Below are 24,694 nucleotides of genomic sequence, written 5' to 3'. Positions count from 1 at the left end.
ACTTTTTAGGATACTGCCTGTCACCTCAAGGAATAACTATGGATGTAAAGAAAATCAGTGCTATTGCTGATTGGCCAGAACCATCCTCTGTAAAAGATATTCAGAAATTTCTGGGTTTCGCCAATTTTTATAGGAGGTTTATTGCACATTTTGCAGACATTGCAGCCCCAATAACTACCTTGTTGCGGAAAGGGCAACGATTTCTTTGGACTGATGAGGCGGCACACGCCTTTCAACTCCTAAAACAAAAGTTCACTTCAGCCCCAATTCTGAAACATCCTGATCCTGACTTGCCCTTTTTTGTTGAAGCGGATGCTTCACAAGTAGCTTTAGGAGGAGTTCTCTCTCAACGAGATGCAGTAGATGGCCAGTTACATCCTATAGCCTTCTATTCCAAAAAGTTATTACCAGCTGAACAAAATTACACTGTGGCTGAAAGCGAACTACTAGCTATCAAAGTAGCCTTTTCAGAATGGAGGCACCATTTAATGGGAGCCAAGTACCCAGTTACAATCTTTTCTGACCATAAGAACCTACAGTTTTTTGGATCACTTAAAGCATTAACACCACGTCAGATGCGCTGGTTAATTTTTTTTAGCACATTTGACTTTGTTATAACCTATAGACCAGGTGCACAACAAATTCAATCTGATGTGTTATCTAGATACGGACATACCTCAGACATGAAACAAGATAAAATAGGAGAACCCATTATTCCTCCCCAAAAGTTGTTGGCACCAGTACAACAGAAGGATTTCATCACAGATCTATATAATGCACACATGCAAATAGCACCTCAGGATTGGTTAAAGGATTCCCATAACACAATACAACGAGGTTTATTGTATCACGACAACATGCTGTTAGTGCCCACCTCTGAATTACAAACACAGGTGATAATTTGGCATCACGCCTCACCGTTGGCAGGTCATCCTGGTTGGGTAAAAACCCTGGAAAATGTGCAAAAACACTTTTGGTGGGACACTATAAGAAAGGACATTAAGCAATTTGTCACTACCTGTCCAATTTGTGCAAGACATAAATCTTCTCATAAGGCTCCTGACGGCTTGTTAATACCAATGCCAACACCCAAACAACCTTGGCACACTGTGAGCGTAGACTTTATTGTAGGTTTACCACCTGTAAAATCCTTCACAACAGTGTTGGTTATAGTGGATTTTTTATCTAAAATGGCACATTTTGTACCATTACGGAAATTACCCACGGCGGCAGAATTTGCCGATATTTTTATAAGGGAAATTGTGCGTTTACATGGTTTGCCAAGCAAAGTGGTGTCAGACCGAGGGAGCCAGTTCAACTCCAGATTTTGGAAAAAATTATGTGAAAAACTGAAAATAGATGTGGACTTATCCACTGCTTTCCACCCAGAGACAGATGGACAGACTGAACGACTGAACCAAACCTTACTTCAAACGCTACGTTGTTTATTGGCTGATTATTCTAGTGAATGGTTGGAAGCTCTTCCTGTAGCAGAGTTTGTTTATAATAATACTGAGCATTCAGCTCTACTTTGCTCACCATTCTATTTCTTGCAGGGGTATCATCCAAGAGCTATACCCATTTTGTTAGAAGATTCCCTGTTGCCTACAGTAACGGATAGACTAACGAGGTTAGGTGACATACAAGACAAAGCCAGGAAACATTTATTAAAGAACAAGGAAAGCATGAAAAGACAAGCAGACAAACACAGGTCTGAGGCCCCAATGTAAAAAATTGGTGACAAGGTATGGCTCTCCACAAAAAACCTAAACATAGAGGGATCCCGAAAGCTGCAACCACGTTTCATTGGACCCTTTAGTATAACTGCCATAGTAAACCCGGTAACAGTAAAATTAGATTTACCAAAAGAATATCCAGTACATACTACATTCCATGTGTCCTTGCTTAAGCCGTACATCTCAAAAACCCGACCTGAACCACCACCTCCACCCATACCAATTAAAGGAAATCTGGAATATGAAGTGAAAAGCATAAAAGACTCAAAAAGAATTAGTGGACGTCTGTTTTATTTAGTAGAATGGAAAGGATATGATGAATCTGAGAATTCATGGGAACCAGCATCATATGTACATGCCCCACAGCTGATTAGACGGTTTTATTTAAAAAATCCAGGAAAACCCCGTCCTGTAGGAGGGCCTTTGAGGGGGGCAACTGTTAGGGTTTGTACACAGCAAAGAGCATGTCCCCTCTCACTGCACTAGTGGGTTCTGTAATAGCTCCCTTTTAAACTTACTATTCAAAGCCTTTCTTGTTATCTCACCTTCCCCCCCCCCAGGCTTCTGTGTATGTTGTTTAATGTGCTGTTTTGTTTACACATTGGGCCTTGCTTTTACCAAGGCTTCTTTAAAACACTCCTCCCTAGGCCATGTGTTAATCCAACTCATTTGCATAATAACTGAAACTCTGCACACCTTTCGGGAACATGTGCAGCATGTGAGGACCACACCCAGCTCTTCAAACCACACCCAGCTCTGCACACCTTCCAAGAACATGTGCAGCATGTGAGGACCACACCCAGCCCTTCAAACCACACCCAGCTCTTCGAACCACACCCAGCCCTGTCTATAAAAGGCATCCCCCGAGCCTCACCCAGTGCTTGTGCTCGTCTACCTCCCGCTTACCTGAGAACAGATCCCTCGGCGCTGGCACTCCTGCTCTTTACAGACTTTCTTTGACTTCAATTGGCGCAGCTGCTGGCTCTTCCTTCTTCCGGTTTCCGGTTCCTCCTTGCCTCAGCCTCTCTCCTACGAGTAACCTGCAAAAGAGAAAGAAGACAAGGTTAGACTGATCAGTATCTCTTGCCAGCAACAAGTAAGTGCAAAACTTTTTATTACCTGAGGGAGCTTTGACGGCAATTTCTGGATTCGTGTATAGACAGTTTGAGGCGAAGTGCCTTCCACGAGCATTGTGATTAAGGCTCTTTGTTGCAGGATTATTTTGCAGGACTTTGTGAAGCGGACATTGTTTTTTTTCATGGAACTTTTGGGAATCGAACAGTGGAAACCATTGACAGCAAGGAAAACAGTAAATCAAGGACTTGCACAAATTACATGCTGTATTTTGATGTAAAAGTACAGTATTTGTTTTATAAAAGATTCTGGAAATATGCGAAAAGTGAGTCTGCTATTGGGAATTTAGGCTTTAGTTATATTATGATGAATGTTTGATATTGGCAATTCTGATAACGGTATTTGTTTAATTTTTTAGAAGCTTAACAGTAATAGAAAACACATCCCAGAGCAGTAACACATTCCAAACCTGGAAACTAGAGACCAGGATCCAAGAGGTACTTTTAGAAGAGAATTTCCAATAAATAAAGGGATAGTCAGGAACCCATTTAGGAATAGGTTGCACTTATCTGTTCTTTGTTTATGTTTCATTAGGCACCAGTTTCTACAGAAGTCAGAAAGGGCCGCAGATTTGTGCAGCACTTCAACAGTGGAAACGCAAGAACGGTGTTGTCTCTCTTTTTTTTATTTTATCCACTTCCCCCCTTCCCTTGAGCTTCTGTTCTTAGTGCACTGTTTTAAAAACTAGTGTGCTGGAACAAGCAGTTTCAGGGTGGGGTCGGATTGTCTTCAACCTCCATCAGAACTGAACAAGAACTCAGGTGAGCTGGGCTTTGACAGAAGCACAAGCCTTAAAAAATAATTTCAGTTCTGGTGGACGATGAATACCGGGGAAGAAATAGAGGGCATTGACGTCACAGATATGGCGCAGGCCCTAAATGAGGACTTGGCTCATAATGAATCAGTGTCTGGCATCTTGCAACATATGCAAGAGGAAATAGAGAGATTAAAGATGGAGAATACCTCTTTAAAACAGGATTTAAGCAGGTATAAATTTAGGGGATCTCAGTGGAACACAGCTTCTACGCCTTTGTTTAAAACCTCCTCAGAGACAGGGGCGCCATCAAAACATACAACTTTGCCTTCCCCAGTTGAGGTTACTGTTAATGTTCCTAATGTTGTGCCCTTAGCAGCACCTGAACGTTTTCATGGAGATAGTAACAAATTCCATGTTTTTATCAATCAATGTCAATTACACTTCATTTGTAAGCCACAACAGTTCCCTACTGATGATACGAAAGTGGCATTCGTCTTGTCTTATTTGGGTGGCACAGCAGCCAATTGGTCAATTCCTTTCGTGGATAGAGATGATCCCATCCTCCATAATTGGAATCAATTTAAACGTACCATGACCAGCCTTTTTGCAAAACACACTTTCATGCAGGCAAGTGATAATGAGCTTTTAAATCTTAAACAAGGTAACAAGGATTTATTGACCTATCTCACTAGTTTTAATCGTTTACTCACTGAGACACAGTGGCCAGAAGAAAAGCGTGTCTCCCTTTTTTATAAAGGTTTGAGAGACGAGTTAAAAGACGCGCTGGCTCATATCGTTGATTTGCCAAAAGACTATTCAGACTTTGTAGATTTAGTTGTGAAATTAGAACATAGACTAGGAGAAAGAAAGAGAGATATATACAAACTGGAATCACGGTTAACTTTTATTAGACACGAGAAGAAAGACACAGATAATAAACTCCCTGAACCAGAGCCTATGCAAATAGGGACACTCAGAGGTCCACTCACATCAGAGGAAAAAGAAAGAAGGAGAACATTTCAATTATGTTTATATTGTGGCAGGGCAGGTCACTTTGCCAGAGAATGTCCAGTAAAGCCTAAAACTCCACGAAAGGGTGCTGTTTCCTCCACCTCCTCAACTGAATCGGGAAACGATTAAGCTCGACAAGGGGAGAGGTTACTTGTTCGAGAAAACATCTTAATCAAACCTCTAATGCTGCAGCCTTCAGGGTACCGCACATACCTAGACATTTCATAATTCAGGTCGTTTTAATTGTTACTACCCAAGTGAGGCATTCTCTCCCTGTCCTACTGGACTCAGGCGCGACAGGAAATTTTGTGGATAATAAGTTAGCTGAAATCTTAGGACTTCCTATGTGCCTAAAGCCTTGTCCAGAAGCAGTATGTGCAGTGGATGGGTCAGAATTGACCTCTGGATTAATCACAAAACAAACAAGTCCACTTGTTATGGTCTGTCAGAACGGGCACACAGAGGTGATTAGCTTTGATCTGATAGATACTCCTAATTTTGGTTTGATTCTCGGGGTACCCTGGTTAACAACTCATAACCCAAAAATTGATTGGGTGAATAGAACTGTTACTTTGGATTCCTCTTTCTGTAGAACCAATTGCTATCAAGAAGCAGGTACAGAACAGAGCACAGTATTACACTGTGCTAGTGTTACACAAGATGAACCAAGTCTCCCTCCTGAATATTCTGACTTTAAAGACGTCTTTGATCCAGTAAAGGTTAGTGTGCTGCCCCCACATCGGTCTTATGACTGCCGTATAGATCTTATCCCAGGGGCCCCTTTACCTAATAACAGAGTATATGCTTTGACTGACGAAGAAACCAAATACTTAAGAACCTACCTAGATGACCTACTACAGTCTGGGTTCATCCGTCATTCCACATCTCCAGTGTCATCTCCACTCTTTTTTATCCCGAAGCCGGATAAATCCCTGCGCGCGTGTATCGATTATAGAGGACTAAATAAGGCTACAATAAAGAATAAATATCCTCTTCCTCTAATACCTGTGTTGTTGGATCAATTAAGACATTCTACTGTATACACTAAACTAGATCTGCGGGGAGCTTACCACCTGGTCCGAGTAAAAGAGGGGGATGAGTGGAAGACAGCTTTCAAGACAAAGTTTGGTTTATTTGAGTACACAGTAATGCCCTTTGGGTTATGTAATGCCCCTGCGGCCTTTCAGTTCTTTATAAATGAGGTCCTATACGAATTCCTGGACGTTTGTGTCATAGTATACATAGACGACATCCTCATTTACTCTAAGAACTCAGAAGAACATACCCAACATGTTCGTGCAGTATTATCAAAGTTAAAAGAAAATCATCTTTTTGCTAAGTTAGAAAAGTGTACTTTTAATGTCAACAAGGTGGACTTTTTAGGATACTGCCTGTCACCTCAAGGAATAACTATGGATGTAAAGAAAATCAGTGCTATTGCTGATTGGCCAGAACCATCCTCTGTAAAAGATATTCAGAAATTTCTGGGTTTCGCCAATTTTTATAGGAGGTTTATTGCACATTTTGCAGACATTGCAGCCCCAATAACTACCTTGTTGCGGAAAGGGCAACGATTTCTTTGGACTGATGAGGCGGCACACGCCTTTCAACTCCTAAAACAAAAGTTCACTTCAGCCCCAATTCTGAAACATCCTGATCCTGACTTGCCCTTTTTTGTTGAAGCGGATGCTTCACAAGTAGCTTTAGGAGGAGTTCTCTCTCAACGAGATGCAGTAGATGGCCAGTTACATCCTATAGCCTTCTATTCCAAAAAGTTATTACCAGCTGAACAAAATTACACTGTGGCTGAAAGCGAACTACTAGCTATCAAAGTAGCCTTTTCAGAATGGAGGCACCATTTAATGGGAGCCAAGTACCCAGTTACAATCTTTTCTGACCATAAGAACCTACAGTTTTTTGGATCACTTAAAGCACTAACACCACGTCAGATGCGCTGGTTAATTTTTTTTAGCACATTTGACTTTGTTATAACCTATAGACCAGGTGCACAACAAATTCAATCTGATGTGTTATCTAGATACGGACATACCTCAGACATGAAACAAGATAAAATAGGAGAACCCATTATTCCTCCCCAAAAGTTGTTGGCACCAGTACAACAGAAGGATTTCATCACAGATCTATATAATGCACACATGCAAATAGCACCTCAGGATTGGTTAAAGGATTCCCATAACACAATACAACGAGGTTTATTGTATCACGACAACATGCTGTTAGTGCCCACCTCTGAATTACAAACACAGGTGATAATTTGGCATCACGCCTCACCGTTGGCAGGTCATCCTGGTTGGGTAAAAACCCTGGAAAATGTGCAAAAACACTTTTGGTGGGACACTATAAGAAAGGACATTAAGCAATTTGTCACTACCTGTCCAATTTGTGCAAGACATAAATCTTCTCATAAGGCTCCTGACGGCTTGTTAATACCAATGCCAACACCCAAACAACCTTGGCACACTGTGAGCGTAGACTTTATTGTAGGTTTACCACCTGTAAAATCCTTCACAACAGTGTTGGTTATAGTGGATTTTGTATCTAAAATGGCACATTTTGTACCATTACGGAAATTACCCACGGCGGCAGAATTTGCCGATATTTTTATAAGGGAAATTGTGCGTTTACATGGTTTGCCAAGCAAAGTGGTGTCAGACCGAGGGAGCCAGTTCAACTCCAGATTTTGGAAAAAATTATGTGAAAAACTGAAAATAGATGTGGCCTTATCCACTGCTTTCCACCCAGAGACAGATGGACAGACTGAACGACTGAACCAAACCTTACTTCAAACGCTACGTTGTTTATTGGCTGATTATTCTAGTGAATGGTTGGAAGCTCTTCCTGTAGCAGAGTTTGTTTATAATAATACTGAGCATTCAGCTCTACTTTGCTCACCATTCTATTTCTTGCAGGGGTATCATCCAAGAGCTATACCCATTTTGTTAGAAGATTCCCTGTTGCCTACAGTAACGGATAGACTAACGAGGTTAGGTGACATACAAGACAAAGCCAGGAAACATTTATTAAAGTACAAGGAAAGCATGAAAAGACAAGCAGACAAACACAGGTCTGAGGCCCCAATGTAAAAAATTGGTGACAAGGTATGGCTCTCCACAAAAAACCTAAACATAGAGGGATCCCGAAAGCTGCAACCACGTTTCATTGGACCCTTTAGTATAACTGCCATAGTAAACCCGGTAACAGTAAAATTAGATTTACCAAAAGAATATCCAGTACATACTACATTCCATGTGTCCTTGCTTAAGCCGTACAACTCAAAAACCCGACCTGAACCACCACCTCCACCCATACCAATTAAAGGAAATCTGGAATATGAAGTGAAAAGCATATAAGACTCAAAAAGAATTAGTGGACGTCTGTTTTATTTAGTAGAATGGAAAGGATATGATGAATCTGAGAATTCATGGGAACCAGCATCATATGTACATGCCCCACAGCTGATTAGACGGTTTTATTTAAAAAATCCAGGAAAACCCCGTCCTGTAGGAGGGCCTTTGAGGGGGGCAACTGTTAGGGTTTGTACACAGCAAAGAGCATGTCCCCTCTCACTGCACTAGTGGGTTCTGTAATAGCTCCCTTTTAAACTTACTATTCAAAGCCTTTCTTGTTATCTCACCTTCCCCCCCGCCTAGGCTTCTGTGTATGTTGTTTAATGTGCTGTTTTGTTTACACATTGGGCCTTGCTTTTACCAAGGCTTCTTTAAAACACTCCTCCCTAGGCCATGTGTTAATCCAACTCATTTGCATAATAACTGAAACTCTGCACACCTTTCGGGAACATGTGCAGCATGTGAGGACCACACCCAGCTCTTCAAACCACACCCAGCTCTGCACACCTTCCAAGAACATGTGCAGCATGTGAGGACCACACCCAGCCCTTCAAACCACACCCAGCTCTTCGAACCACACCCAGCCCTGTCTATAAAAGGCATCCCCCGAGCCTCACCCAGTGCTTGTGCTCGTCTACCTCCCGCTTACCTGAGAACAGATCCCTCGGCGCTGGCACTCCTGCTCTTTACAGACTTTCTTTGACTTCAATTGGCGCAGCTGCTGGCTCTTCCTTCTTCCGGTTTCCGGTTCCTCCTTGCCTCAGCCTCTCTCCTACGAGTAACCTGCAAAAGAGAAAGAAGACAAGGTTAGACTGATCAGTATCTCTTGCCAGCAACAAGTAAGTGCAAAACTTTTTATTACCTGAGGGAGCTTTGACGGCAATTTCTGGATTCGTGTATAGACAGTTTGAGGCGAAGTGCCTTCCACGAGCATTGTGATTAAGGCTCTTTGTTGCAGGATTATTTTGCAGGACTTTGTGAAGCGGACATTGTTTTTTTTCATGGAACTTTTGGGAATCGAACAGTGGAAACCATTGACAGCAAGGAAAACAGTAAATCAAGGACTTGCACAAATTACATGCTGTATTTTGATGTAAAAGTACAGTATTTGTTTTATAAAAGATTCTGGAAATATGCGAAAAGTGAGTCTGCTATTGGGAATTTAGGCTTTAGTTATATTGTGATGAATGTTTGATATTGGTAATTCTGATAACGGTATTTGTTTAATTTTTTAGAAGCTTAACAGTAATAGAAAACACATCCCAGAGCAGTAACACATTCCAAACCTGGAAACTAGAGACCAGGATCCAAGAGGTACTTTTAGAAGAGAATTTCCAATAAATAAAGGGATAGTCAGGAACCCATTTAGGAATAGGTTGCACTTATCTGTTCTTTGTTTATGTTTCATTAGGCACCAGTTTCTACAGAAGTCAGAAAGGGCCGCAGATTTGTGCAGCACTTCAACAGTGGAAACGCAAGAACGGTGTTGTCTCTCTTTTTTTTATTTTATCCACTTCCCCCCTTCCCTTGAGCTTCTGTTCTTAGTGCACTGTTTTAAAAACTAGTGTGCTGGAACAAGCAGTTTCAGGGTGGGGTCGGATTGTCTTCAACCTCCATCAGAACTGAACAAGAACTCAGGTGAGCTGGGCTTTGACAGAAGCACAAGCCTTAAAAAATAATTTCAGTTCTGGTGGACGATGAATACCGGGGAAGAAATAGAGGGCATTGACGTCACAGATATGGCGCAGGCCCTAAATGAGGACTTGGCTCATAATGAATCAGTGTCTGGCATCTTGCAACATATGCAAGAGGAAATAGAGAGATTAAAGATGGAGAATACCTCTTTAAAACAGGATTTAAGCAGGTATAAATTTAGGGGATCTCAGTGGAACACAGCTTCTACGCCTTTGTTTAAAACCTCCTCAGAGACAGGGGCGCCATCAAAACATACAACTTTGCCTTCCCCAGTTGAGGTTACTGTTAATGTTCCTAATGTTGTGCCCTTAGCAGCACCTGAACGTTTTCATGGAGATAGTAACAAATTCCATGTTTTTATCAATCAATGTCAATTACACTTCATTTGTAAGCCACAACAGTTCCCTACTGATGATACGAAAGTGGCATTCGTCTTGTCTTATTTGGGTGGCACAGCAGCCAATTGGTCAATTCCTTTCGTGGATAGAGATGATCCCATCCTCCATAATTGGAATCAATTTAAACGTACCATGACCAGCCTTTTTGCAAAACACACTTTCATGCAGGCAAGTGATAATGAGCTTTTAAATCTTAAACAAGGTAACAAGGATTTATTGACCTATCTCACTAGTTTTAATCGTTTACTCACCGAGACACAGTGGCCAGAAGAAAAGCGTGTCTCCCTTTTTTATAAAGGTTTGAGAGACGAGTTAAAAGACGCGCTGGCTCATATCGTTGATTTGCCAAAAGACTATTCAGACTTTGTAGATTTAGTTGTGAAATTAGAACATAGACTAGGAGAAAGAAAGAGAGATATATACAAACTGGAATCACGGTTAACTTTTATTAGACACGAGAAGAAAGACACAGATAATAAACTCCCTGAACCAGAGCCTATGCAAATAGGGACACTCAGAGGTCCACTCACATCAGAGGAAAAAGAAAGAAGGAGAACATTTCAATTATGTTTATATTGTGGCAGGGCAGGTCACTTTGCCAGAGAATGTCCAGTAAAGCCTAAAACTCCACGAAAGGGTGCTGTTTCCTCCACCTCCTCAACTGAATCGGGAAACGATTAAGCTCGACAAGGGGAGAGGTTACTTGTTCGAGAAAACATCTTAATCAAACCTCTAATGCTGCAGCCTTCAGGGTACCGCACATACCTAGACATTTCATAATTCAGGTCGTTTTAATTGTTACTACCCAAGTGAGGCATTCTCTCCCTGTCCTACTGGACTCAGGCGCGACAGGAAATTTTGTGGATAATAAGTTAGCTGAAATCTTAGGACTTCCTATGTGCCTAAAGCCTTGTCCAGAAGCAGTATGTGCAGTGGATGGGTCAGAATTGACCTCTGGATTAATCACAAAACAAACAAGTCCACTTGTTATGGTCTGTCAGAACGGGCACACAGAGGTGATTAGCTTTGATCTGATAGATACTCCTAATTTTGGTTTGATTCTCGGGGTACCCTGGTTAACAACTCATAACCCAAAAATTGATTGGGTGAATAGAACTGTTACTTTGGATTCCTCTTTCTGTAGAACCAATTGCTATCAAGAAGCAGGTACAGAACAGAGCACAGTATTACACTGTGCTAGTGTTACACAAGATGAACCAAGTCTCCCTCCTGAATATTCTGACTTTAAAGACGTCTTTGATCCAGTAAAGGCTAGTGTGCTGCCCCCACATCGGTCTTATGACTGCCGTATAGATCTTATCCCAGGGGCCCCTTTACCTAATAACAGAGTATATGCTTTGACTGACGAAGAAACCAAATACTTAAGAACCTACCTAGATGACCTACTACAGTCTGGGTTCATCCGTCATTCCACATCTCCAGTGTCATCTCCACTCTTTTTTATCCCGAAGCCGGATAAATCCCTGCGCGCGTGTATCGATTATAGAGGACTAAATAAGGCTACAATAAAGAATAAATATCCTCTTCCTCTAATACCTGTGTTGTTGGATCAATTAAGACATTCTACTGTATACACTAAACTAGATCTGCGGGGAGCTTACCACCTGGTCCGAGTAAAAGAGGGGGATGAGTGGAAGACAGCTTTCAAGACAAAGTTTGGTTTATTTGAGTACACAGTAATGCCCTTTGGGTTATGTAATGCCCCTGTGGCCTTTCAGTTCTTTATAAATGAGGTCCTATACGAATTCCTGGACGTTTGTGTCATAGTATACATAGACGACATCCTCATTTACTCTAAGAACTCAGAAGAACATACCCAACATGTTCGTGCAGTATTATCAAAGTTAAAAGAAAATCATCTTTTTGCTAAGTTAGAAAAGTGTACTTTTAATGTCAACAAGGTGGACTTTTTAGGATACTGCCTGTCACCTCAAGGAATAACTATGGATGTAAAGAAAATCAGTGCTATTGCTGATTGGCCAGAACCATCCTCTGTAAAAGATATTCAGAAATTTCTGGGTTTCGCCAATTTTTATAGGTTTATTGCACATTTTGCAGACATTGCAGCCCCAATAACTACCTTGTTGCGGAAAGGGCAACGATTTCTTTGGACTGATGAGGCGGCACACGCCTTTCAACTCCTAAAACAAAAGTTCACTTCAGCCCCAATTCTGAAACATCCTGATCCTGACTTGCCCTTTTTTGTTGAAGCGGATGCTTCACAAGTAGCTTTAGGAGGAGTTCTCTCTCAACGAGATGCAGTAGATGGCCAGTTACATCCTATAGCCTTCTATTCCAAAAAGTTATTACCAGCTGAACAAAATTACACTGTGGCTGAAAGCGAACTACTAGCTATCAAAGTAGCCTTTTCAGAATGGAGGCACCATTTAATGGGAGCCAAGTACCCAGTTACAATCTTTTCTGACCATAAGAACCTACAGTTTTTTGGATCACTTAAAGCACTAACACCACGTCAGATGCGCTGGTTAATTTTTTTTAGCACATTTGACTTTGTTATAACCTATAGACCAGGTGCACAACAAATTCAATCTGATGTGTTATCTAGATACGGACATACCTCAGACATGAAACAAGATAAAATAGGAGAACCCATTATTCCTCCCCAAAAGTTGTTGGCACCAGTACAACAGAAGGATTTCATCACAGATCTATATAATGCACACATGCAAATAGCACCTCAGGATTGGTTAAAGGATTCCCATAACACAATACAACGAGGTTTATTGTATCACGACAACATGCTGTTAGTGCCCACCTCTGAATTACAAACACAGATGATAATTTGGCATCACGCCTCACTGTTGGCAGGTCATCCTGGTTGGGTAAAAACCCTGGAAAATGTGCAAAAACACTTTTGGTGGGACACTATAAGAAAGGACATTAAGCAATTTGTCACTACCTGTCCAATTTGTGCAAGACATAAATCTTCTCATAAGGCTCCTGACGGCTTGTTAATACCAATGCGAACACCCAAACAACCTTGGCACACTGTGAGCGTAGACTTTATTGTAGGTTTACCACCTGTAAAATCCTTCACAACAGTGTTGGTTATAGTGGATTTTTTATCTAAAATGGCACATTTTGTACCATTACGGAAATTACCCACGGCGGCAGAATTTGCCGATATTTTTATAAGGGAAATTGTGCGTTTACATGGTTTGCCAAGCAAAGTGGTGTCAGACCGAGGGAGCCAGTTCAACTCCAGATTTTGGAAAAAATTATGTGAAAAACTGAAAATAGATGTGGCCTTATCCACTGCTTTCCACCCAGAGACAGATGGACAGACTGAACGACTGAACCAAACCTTACTTCAAACGCTACGTTGTTTATTGGCTGATTATTCTAGTGAATGGTTGGAAGCTCTTCCTGTAGCAGAGTTTGTTTATAATAATACTGAGCATTCAGCTCTACTTTGCTCACCATTCTATTTCTTGCAGGGGTATCATCCAAGAGCTATACCCATTTTGTTAGAAGATTCCCTGTTGCCTACAGTAACGGATAGACTAACGAGGTTAGGTGACATACAAGACAAAGCCAGGAAACATTTATTAAAGTACAAGGAAAGCATGAAAAGACAAGCAGACAAACACAGGTCTGAGGCCCCAATGTAAAAAATTGGTGACAAGGTATGGCTCTCCACAAAAAACCTAAACATAGAGGGATCCCGAAAGCTGCAACCACGTTTCATTGGACCCTTTAGTATAACTGCCATAGTAAACCCGGTAACAGTAAAATTAGATTTACCAAAAGAATATCCAGTACATACTACATTCCATGTGTCCTTGCTTAAGCCGTACAACTCAAAAACCCGACCTGAACCACCACCTCCACCCATACCAATTAAAGGAAATCTGGAATATGAAGTGAAAAGCATAAAAGACTCAAAAAGAATTAGTGGACGTCTGTTTTATTTAGTAGAATGGAAAGGATATGATGAATCTGAGAATTCATGGTAACCAGCATCATATGTACATGCCCCACAGCTGATTAGACGGTTTTATTTAAAAAATCCAGGAAAACCCCGTCCTGTAGGAGGGCCTTTGAGGGGGGCAACTGTTAGGGTTTGTACACAGCAAAGAGCATGTCCCCTCTCACTGCACTAGTGGGTTCTGTAATAGCTCCCTTTTAAACTTACTATTCAAAGCCTTTCTTGATATCTCACCTTCCCCCCCCACTAGGCTTCTGTGTATGTTGTTTAATGTGCTGTTTTGTTTACACATTGGGCCTTGCTTTTACCAAGGCTTCTTTAAAACACTCCTCCCTAGGCCATGTGTTAATCCAACTCATTTGCATAATAACTGAAACTCTGCACACCTTTCGGGAACATGTGCAGCATGTGAGGACCACACCCAGCTCTTCAAACCACACCCAGCTCTGCACACCTTCCAAGAACATGTGCAGCATGTGAGGACCACACCCAGCCCTTCAAACCACACCCAGCTCTTCGAACCACACCCAGCCCTGTCTATAAAAGGCATCCCCCGAGCCTCACCCAGTGCTTGTGCTCGTCTACCTCCCGCTTACCTGAGAACAGATCCCTCGGCGCTGGCACTCCTGCTCTTTACAGACTTTCTTTGACTTCAATTGGCGCAGCTGCTGGCTCTTCCTTCTTCCGGTTTCCGGTTCCTCCTTGCCTCAGCCTCTCTCCTAAGAGTAACCTGCAAAAGAGAAAGAAGACAAGGTTAGACTGATCAGTATCTCTTGCCAGCAACAAGTAAGTGCAAAACTTTTTATTACCTGAGGGAGCTTTGACGGCAATTTCTGGATTCGTGTATAGACAGTTTGAGGCGAAGTGCCTTCCACGAGCATTGTGATTAAGGCTCTTTGTTGCAGGATTATTTTGCAGGACTTTGTGAAGCCGACATTGTTTTTTTTCATGGAACTTTTGGGAATCGAACAGTGGAAACCATTGACAGCAAGGAAAACAGTAAATCAAGGACTTGCACAAATTACATGCTGTATTTTGATGTAAAAGTACAGTATTTGTTTTATAAAAGATTCTGGAAATATGCGAAAAGTGAGTCTGCTATTGGGAATTTAGGCTTTAGTTATATTATGATGAATGTTTGATATTGGTAATTCTGATAACGGTATTTGTTTAATTTTTTAGAAGCTTAACAGTAATAGAAAACACATCCCAGAGCAGTAACACATTCCAAACCTGGAAACTAGAGACCAGGATCCAAGAGGTACTTTTAGAAGAGAATTTCCAATAAATAAAGGGATAGTCAGGAACCCATTTAGGAATAGGTTGCACTTATCTGTTCTTTGTTTATGTTTCATTAGGCACCAGTTTCTACAGAAGTCAGAAAGGGCCGCAGATTTGTGCAGCACTTCAACAGTGGAAACGCAAGAACGGTGTTGTCTCTCTTTTTTTTATTTTATCCACTTCCCCCCTTCCCTTGAGCTTCTGTTCTTAGTGCACTGTTTTAAAAACTAGTGTGCTGGAACAAGCAGTTTCAGGGTGGGGTCGGATTGTCTTCAACCTCCATCAGAACTGAACAAGAACTCAGGTGAGCTGGGCTTTGACAGAAGCACAAGCCTTAAAAAATAATTTCAGTTCTGGTGGACGATGAATACCGGGGAAGAAATAGAGGGCATTGACGTCACAGATATGGCGCAGGCCCTAAATGAGGACTTGGCTCATAATGAATCAGTGTCTGGCATCTTGCAACATATGCAAGAGGAAATAGAGAGATTAAAGATGGAGAATACCTCTTTAAAACAGGATTTAAGCAGGTATAAATTTAGGGGATCTCAGTGGAACACAGCTTCTACGCCTTTGTTTAAAACCTCCTCAGAGACAGGGGCGCCATCAAAACATACAACTTTGCCTTCCCCAGTTGAGGTTACTGTTAATGTTCCTAATGTTGTGCCCTTAGCAGCACCTGAACGTTTTCATGGAGATAGTAATAAATTCCATGTTTTTATCAATCAATGTCAATTACACTTCATTTGTAAGCCACAACAGTTCCCTACTGATGATACGAAAGTGGCATTCGTCTTGTCTTATTTGGGTGGCACAGCAGCCAATTGGTCAATTCCTTTCGTGGATAGAGATGATCCCATCCTCCATAATTGGAATCAATTTAAACGTACCATGACCAGCCTTTTTGCAAAACACACTTTCATGCAGGCAAGTGATAATGAGCTTTTAAATCTTAAACAAGGTAACAAGGATTTATTGACCTATCTCACTAGTTTTAATCGTTTACTCACCGAGACACAGTGGCCAGAAGAAAAGCGTGTCTCCTTTTTTTATAAAGGTTTGAGAGACGAGTTAAAAGACGCGCTGGCTCATATCGTTGATTTGCCAAAAGACTATTCAGACTTTGTAGATTTAGTTGTGAAATTAGAACATAGACTAGGAGAAAGAAAGAGAGATATATACAAACTGGAATCACGGTTAACTTTTATTAGACACAAGAAGAAAGACACAGATAATAAACTCCCTGAACCAGAGCCTATGCAAATAGGGACACTCAGAGGTCCACTCACATCAGAGGAAAAAGAAAGAAGGAGAACATTTCAATTATGTTTATATTGTGGCAGGGCAGGTCACTTTGCCAGAGAATGTCCAGTAAAGCCTAAAACTCCACGAAAGGGTGCTGTTTCCTCCACCTCCTCAACTGAATCGGGAAACGATTAAGCTCGACAAGGGGAGAGGTTACTTGTTCGAGAAAACATCTTAATCAAACCTCTAATGCTGCAGCCTTCAGGGTACCGCACATACCTAGACATTTCATAATTCAGGTCGTTTTAATTGTTACTACCCAAGTGAGGCATTCTCTCCCTGTCCTACTGGACTCAGGCGCGACAGGAAATTTTGTGGATAATAAGTTAGCTGAAATCTTAGGACTTCCTATGTGCCTAAAGCCTTGTCCAGAAGCAGTATGTGCAGTGGATGGGTCAGAATTGACCTCTGGATTAATCACAAAACAAACAAGTTCACTTGTTATGGTCTGTCAGAACGGGCACACAGAGGTGCTTAGCTTTGATCTGATAGATACTCCTAATTTTGGTTTGATTCTCGGGGTACCCTGGTTAACAACTCATAACCCAAAAATTGATTGGGTGAATAGAACTGTTACTTTGGATTCCTCTTTCTGTAGAACCAATTGCTATCAAGAAGCAGGTACAGAACAGAGCACAGTATTACACTGTGCTAGTGTTACACAAGATGAACCAAGTCTCCCTCCTGAATATTCTGACTTTAAAGACGTCTTTGATCCAGTAAAGGCTAGTGTGCTGCCCCCACATCGGTCTTATGACTGCCGTATAGATCTTATCCCAGGGGCCCCTTTACCTAATAACAGAGTATATGCTTTGACTGACGAAGTAACCAAATACTTAAGAACCTACCTAGATGACCTACTACAGTCTGGGTTCATCCGTCATTCCACATCTCCAGTGTCATCTCCACTCTTTTTTATCCCGAAGCCGGATAAATCCCTGCGCGCGTGTATCGATTATAGAGGACTAAATAAGGCTACAATAAAGAATAAATATCCTCTTCCTCTAATACCTGTGTTGTTGGATCAATTAAGACATTCTACTGTATACACTAAACTAGATCTGCGGGGAGCTTACCACCTGGTCCGAGTAAAAGAGGGGGATGAGTGGAAGACAGCTTTCAAGACAAAGTTTGGTTTATTTGAGTACACAGTAATGCCCTTTGGGTTATGTAATGCCCCTGCGGCCTTTCAGTTCTTTATAAATGAGGTCCTATACGAATTCCTGGACGTTTGTGTCATAGTATACATAGACGACATCCTCATTTACTCTAAGAACTCAGAAGAACATACCCAACATGTTCGTGCAGTATTATCAAAGTTAAAAGAAAATCATCTTTTTGCTAAGTTAGAAAAGTGTACTTTTAATGTCAACAAGGTGGACTTTTTAGGATACTGCCTGTCACCTCAAGGAATAACTATGGATGTAAAGAAAATCAGTGCTATTGCTGATTGGCCAGAACCATCCTCTGTAAAAGATATTCAGAAATTTCTGGGTTTCGCCAATTTTTATAGGAGGTTTATTGCACATTTTGCAGACATTGCAGCCCCAATAACTACCTTGTTGCGGAAAGGGCAACGATTTCTTTGGACTGATGAGGCGGCACACGCCTTTCAACTCCTAAAACAAAAGTTCACTTCAGCCCCAATTCTGAAACATCCTGATCCTGACTTGCCCTTTTTTGTTGAAGCGGATGCTTCACAAGTAGCTTTAGGAGGAGTTCTCTCTCAACGAGATGCAGTAGATGGCCAGTTACATCCTATAGCCTTCTATTCCAAAAAGTTATTACCAGCTGAACAAAATTACACTGTGGCTGAAAGCGAACTACTAGCTATCAAAGTAGCCTTTTCAGAATGGAGGCACCATTTAATGGGAGCCAAGTACCCAGTTACAATCTTTTCTGACCATAAGAACCTACAGTTTTTTGGATCACTTAAAGCACTAACACCACGTCAGATGCGCTGGTTAATTTTTTTTAGCACATTTGACTTTGTTATAACCTATAGACCAGGTGCACAACAAATTCAATCTGATGTGTTATCTAAATACGGACATACCTCAGACATGAAACAAGATAAAATAGGAGAACCCATTATTCCTCCCCAAAAGTTGTTGGCACCAGTACAACAGAAGGATTTCATCACAGATCTATATAATGCACACATGCAAATAGCACCTCAGGATTGGTTAAAGGATTCCCATAACACAATACAACGAGGTTTATTGTATCACGACAACATGCTGTTAGTGCCCACCTCTGAATTACAAACACAGATGATAATTTGGCATCACGCCTCACTGTTGGCAGGTCATCCTGGTTGGGTAAAAACCCTGGAAAATGTGCAAAAACACTTTTGGTGGGACACTATAAGAAAGGACATTAAGCAATTTGTCACTACCTGTCCAATTTGTGCAAGACATAAATCTTCTCATAAGGCTCCTGACGGCTTGTTAATACCAATGCCAACACCCAAACAACCTTGGCACACTGTGAGCGTAGACTTTATTGTAGGTTTACCACCTGTAAAATCCTTCACAACAGTGTTGGTTATAGTGGATTTTTTATCTAAAATGGCACATTTTGTACCATTACGGAAATTACCCACGGCGGCAGAATTTGCCGATATTTTTATAAGGGAAATTGTGCGTTTACATGGTTTGCCAAGCAAAGTGGTGTCAGACCGAGGGAGCCAGTTCAACTCCAGATTTTGGAAAAAATTATGTGAAAAACTGAAAATAGATGTGGCCTTATCCACTGCTTTCCACCCAGAGACAGATGGACAGACTGAACGACTGAACCAAACCTTACTTCAAACGCTACGTTGTTTATTGGCTGATTATTCTAGTGAATGGTTGGAAGCTCTTCCTGTAGCAGAGTTTGTTTATAATAATACTGAGCATTCAGCTCTACTTTGCTCACCATTCTATTTCTTGCAGGGGTATCATCCAAGAGCTATACCCATTTTGTTAGAAGATTCCCTGTTGCCTACAGTAACGGATAGACTAACGAGGTTAGGTGACATACAAGACAAAGCCAGGAAACATTTATTAAAGTACAAGGAAAGCATGAAAAGACAAGCAGACAAACACAGGTCTGAGGCCCCAATGTAAAAAATTGGTGACAAGGTATGGCTCTCCACAAAAAACCTAAACATAGAGGGATCCCGAAAGCTGCAACCACGTTTCATTGGACCCTTTAGTATAACTGCCATAGTAAACCCGGTAACAGTAAAATTAGATTTACCAAAAGAATATCCAGTACATACTACATTCCATGTGTCCTTGCTTAAGCCGTACAACTCAAAAACCCGACCTGAACCACCACCTCCACCCATACCAATTAAAGGAAATCTGGAATATGAAGTGAAAAGCATAAAAGACTCAAAAAGAATTAGTGGACGTCTGTTTTATTTAGTAGAATGGAAAGGATATGATGAATCTGAGAATTCATGGGAACCAGCATCATATGAACATGCCCCACAGCTGATTAGACGGTTTTATTTAAAAAATCCAGGAAAACCCCGTCCTGTAGGAGGGCCTTTGAGGGGGGCAACTGTTAGGGTTTGTACACAGCAAAGAGCATGTCCCGTCTCACTGCACTAGTGGGTTCTGTAATAGCTCCCTTTTAAACTTACTATTCAAAGCCTTTCTTGTTATCTCACCTTCCCCCCCCCTAGGCTTCTGTGTATGTTGTTTAATGTGCTGTTTTGTTTACACATTGGGCCTTGCTTTTACCAAGGCTTCTTTAAAACACTCCTCCCTAAGCCATGTGTTAATCCAACTCATTTGCATAATAACTGAAACTCTGCACACCTTTCGGGAACATGTGCAGCATGTGAGGACCACACCCAGCTCTTCAAACCACACCCAGCTCTGCACACCTTCCAAGAACATGTGCAGCATGTGAGGACCACACCCAGCCCTTCAAACCACACCCAGCTCTTCGAACCACACCCAGCCCTGTCTATAAAAGGCATCCCCCGAGCCTCACCCAGTGCTTGTGCTCGTCTACCTCCCGCTTACCTGAGAACAGATCCCTCGGCGCTGGCACTCCTGCTCTTTACAGACTTTCTTTGACTTCAATTGGCGCAGCTGCTGGCTCTTCCTTCTTCCGGTTTCCGGTTCCTCCTTGCCTCAGCCTCTCTCCTACGAGTAACCTGCAAAAGAGAAAGAAGACAAGGTTAGACTGATCAGTATCTCTTGCCAGCAACAAGTAAGTGCAAAACTTTTTATTACCTGAGGGAGCTTTGACGTCAATTTCTGGATTCGTGTATAGACAGTTTGAGGCGAAGTGCCTTCCACGAGCATTGTGATTAAGGCTCTTTGTTGCAGGATTATTTTGCAGGACTTTGTGAAGCGGACATTGTTTTTTTTCATGGAACTTTTGGGAATCGAACAGTGGAAACCATTGACAGCAAGGAAAACAGTAAATCAAGGACTTGCACAAATTACATGCTGTATTTTGATGTAAAAGTACAGTATTTGTTTTATAAAAGATTCTGGAAATATGCGAAAAGTGAGTCTGCTATTGGGAATTTAGGCTTTAGTTATATTATGATGAATGTTTGATATTGGTAATTCTGATAACGGTATTTGTTTAATTTTTTAGAAGCTTAACAGTAATAGAAAACACATCCCAGAGCAGTAACACATTCCAAACCTGGAAACTAGAGACCAGGATCCAAGAGGTACTTTTAGAAGAGAATTTCCAATAAATAAAGGGATAGTCAGGAACCCATTTAGGAATAGGTTGCACTTATCTGTTCTTTGTTTATGTTTCATTAGGCACCAGTTTCTACAGAAGTCAGAAAGGGCCGCAGATTTGTGCAGCACTTCAACAGTGGAAACGCAAGAACGGTGTTGTCTCTCTTTTTTTTATTTTATCCACTTCCCCCCTTCCCTTGAGCTTCTGTTCTTAGTGCACTGTTTTAAAAACTAGTGTGCTGGAACAAGCAGTTTCAGGGTGGGGTCGGATTGTCTTCAACCTCCATCAGAACTGAACAAGAACTCAGGTGAGCTGGGCTTTGACAGAAGCACAAGCCTTAAAAAATAATTTCAGTTCTGGTGGACGATGAATACCGGGGAAGAAATAGAGGGCATTGACGTCACAGATATGGCGCAGGCCCTAAATGAGGACTTGGCTCATAATGAATCAGTGTCTGGCATCTTGCAACATATGCAAGAGGAAATAGAGAGATTAAAGATGGAGAATACCTCTTTAAAACAGGATTTAAGCAGGTATAAATTTAGGGGATCTCAGTGGAACACAGCTTCTACGCCTTTGTTTAAAACCTCCTCAGAGACAGGGGCGCCATCAAAACATACAACTTTGCCTTCCACAGTTGAGGTTACTGTTAATGTTCCTAATGTTGTGCCCTTAGCAGCACCTGAACGTTTTCATGGAGATAGTAACAAATTCCATGTTTTTATCAATCAATGTCAATTACACTTCATTTGTAAGCCACAACAGTTCCCTACTGATGATACGAAAGTGGCATTCGTCTTGTCTTATTTGGGTGGCACAGCAGCCAATTGGTCAATTCCTTTCGTGGATAGAGATGATCCCATCCTCCATAATTGGAATCAATTTAAACGTACCATGACCAGCCTTTTTGCAAAACACACTTTCATGCAGGCAAGTGATAATGAGCTTTTAAATCTTAAACAAGGTAACAAGGATTTATTGATCTATCTCACTAGTTTTAATCGTTTACTCACCGAGACACAGTGGCCAGAAGAAAAGCGTGTCTCCCTTTTTTATAAAGGTTTGAGAGACGAGTTAAAAGACGCGCTGGCTCATATCGTTGATTTGCCAAAAGACTATTCAGACTTTGTAGATTTAGTTGTGAAATTAGAACATAGACTAGGAGAAAGAAAGAGAGATATATACAAACTGGAATCACGGTTAACTTTTATTAGACACGAGAAGAAAGACACAGATAATAAACTCCCTGAACCAGAGCCTATGCAAATAGGGACACTCAGAGGTCCACTCACATCAGAGGAAAAAGAAAGAAGGAGAACATTTCAATTATGTTTATATTGTGGCAGGGCAGGTCACTTTGCCAGAGAATGTCCAGTAAAGCCTAAAACTCCACGAAAGGGTGCTGTTTCCTCCACCTCCTCACCTGAATCGGGAAACGATTAAGCTCGACAAGGGGAGAGGTTACTTGTTCGAGAAAACATCTTAATCAAACCTCTAATGCTGCAGCCTTCAGGGTACCGCACATACCTAGACATTTCATAATTCAGGTCGTTTTAATTGTTACTACCCAAGTGAGGCATTCTCTCCCTGTCCTACTGGACTCAGGCGCGACAGGAAATTTTGTGGATAATAAGTTAGCTGAAATCTTAGGACTTCCTATGTGCCTAAAGCCTTGTCCAGAAGCAGTATGTGCAGTGGATGGGTCAGAATTGACCTCTGGATTAATCACAAAACAAACAAGTCCACTTGTTATGGTCTGTCAGAACGGGCACACAGAGGTGATTAGCTTTGATCTGATAGATACTCCTAATTTTGGTTTGATTCTCGGGGTACCCTGGTTAACAACTCATAACCCAAAAATTGATTGGGTGAATAGAACTGTTACTTTGGATTCCTCTTTCTGTAGAACCAATTGCTATCAAGAAGCAGGTACAGAACAGAGCACAGTATTACACTGTGCTAGTGTTACACAAGATGAACCAAGTCTCCCTCCTGAATATTCTGACTTTAAAGACGTCTTTGATCCAGTAAAGGTTAGTGTGCTGCCCCCACATCGGTCTTATGACTGCCGTATAGATCTTATCCCAGGGGCCCCTTTACCTAATAACAGAGTATATGCTTTGACTGACGAAGAAACCAAATACTTAAGAACCTACCTAGATGACCTACTACAGTCTGGGTTCATCCGTCATTCCACATCTCCAGTGTCATCTCCACTCTTTTTTATCCCGAAGCCGGATAAATCCCTGCGCGCGTGTATCGATTATAGAGGACTAAATAAGGCTACAATAAAGAATAAATATCCTCTTCCTCTAATACCTGTGTTGTTGGATCAATTAAGACATTCTACTGTATACACTAAACTAGATCTGCGGGGAGCTTACCACCTGGTCCGAGTAAAAGAGGGGGATGAGTGGAAGACAGCTTTCAAGACAAAGTTTGGTTTATTTGAGTACACAGTAATGCCCTTTGGGTTATGTAATGCCCCTGCGGCCTTTCAGTTCTTTATAAATGAGGTCCTATACGAATTCCTGGACGTTTGTGTCATAGTATACATAGACGACATCCTCATTTACTCTAAGAACTCAGAAGAACATACCCAACATGTTCGTGCAGTATTATCAAAGTTAAAAGAAAATCATCTTTTTGCTAAGTTAGAAAAGTGTACTTTTAATGTCAACAAGGTGGACTTTTTAGGATACTGCCTGTCACCTCAAGGAATAACTATGGATGTAAAGAAAATCAGTGCTATTGCTGATTGGCCAGAACCATCCTCTGTAAAAGATATTCAGAAATTTCTGGGTTTCGCCAATTTTTATAGGAGGTTTATTGCACATTTTGCAGACATTGCAGCCCCAATAACTACCTTGTTGCGGAAAGGGCAACGATTTCTTTGGACTGATGAGGCGGCACACGCCTTTCAACTCCTAAAACAAAAGTTCACTTCAGCCCCAATTCTGAAACATCCTGATCCTGACTTGCCCTTTTTTGTTGAAGCGGATGCTTCACAAGTAGCTTTAGGAGGAGTTCTCTCTCAACGAGATGCAGTAGATGGCCAGTTACATCCTATAGCCTTCTATTCCAAAAAGTTATTACCAGCTGAACAAAATTACACTGTGGCTGAAAGCGAACTACTAGCTATCAAAGTAGCCTTTTCAGAATGGAGGCACCATTTAATGGGAGCCAAGTACCCAGTTACAATCTTTTCTGACCATAAGAACCTACAGTTTTTTGGATCACTTAAAGCACTAACACCACGTCAGATGCGCTGGTTAATTTTTTTTACCACATTTGACTTTGTTATAACCTATAGACCAGGTGCACAACAAATTCAA

Source organism: Pleurodeles waltl, chromosome 5, assembly GCF_031143425.1.
Source record: "Pleurodeles waltl isolate 20211129_DDA chromosome 5, aPleWal1.hap1.20221129, whole genome shotgun sequence".
In the NCBI taxonomy this organism is placed as follows: Eukaryota; Metazoa; Chordata; class Amphibia; order Caudata; family Salamandridae; genus Pleurodeles; species Pleurodeles waltl.
The sequence above is the reverse complement of the archived record's forward strand: the minus strand, read 5'-3'. Positions refer to the sequence as shown.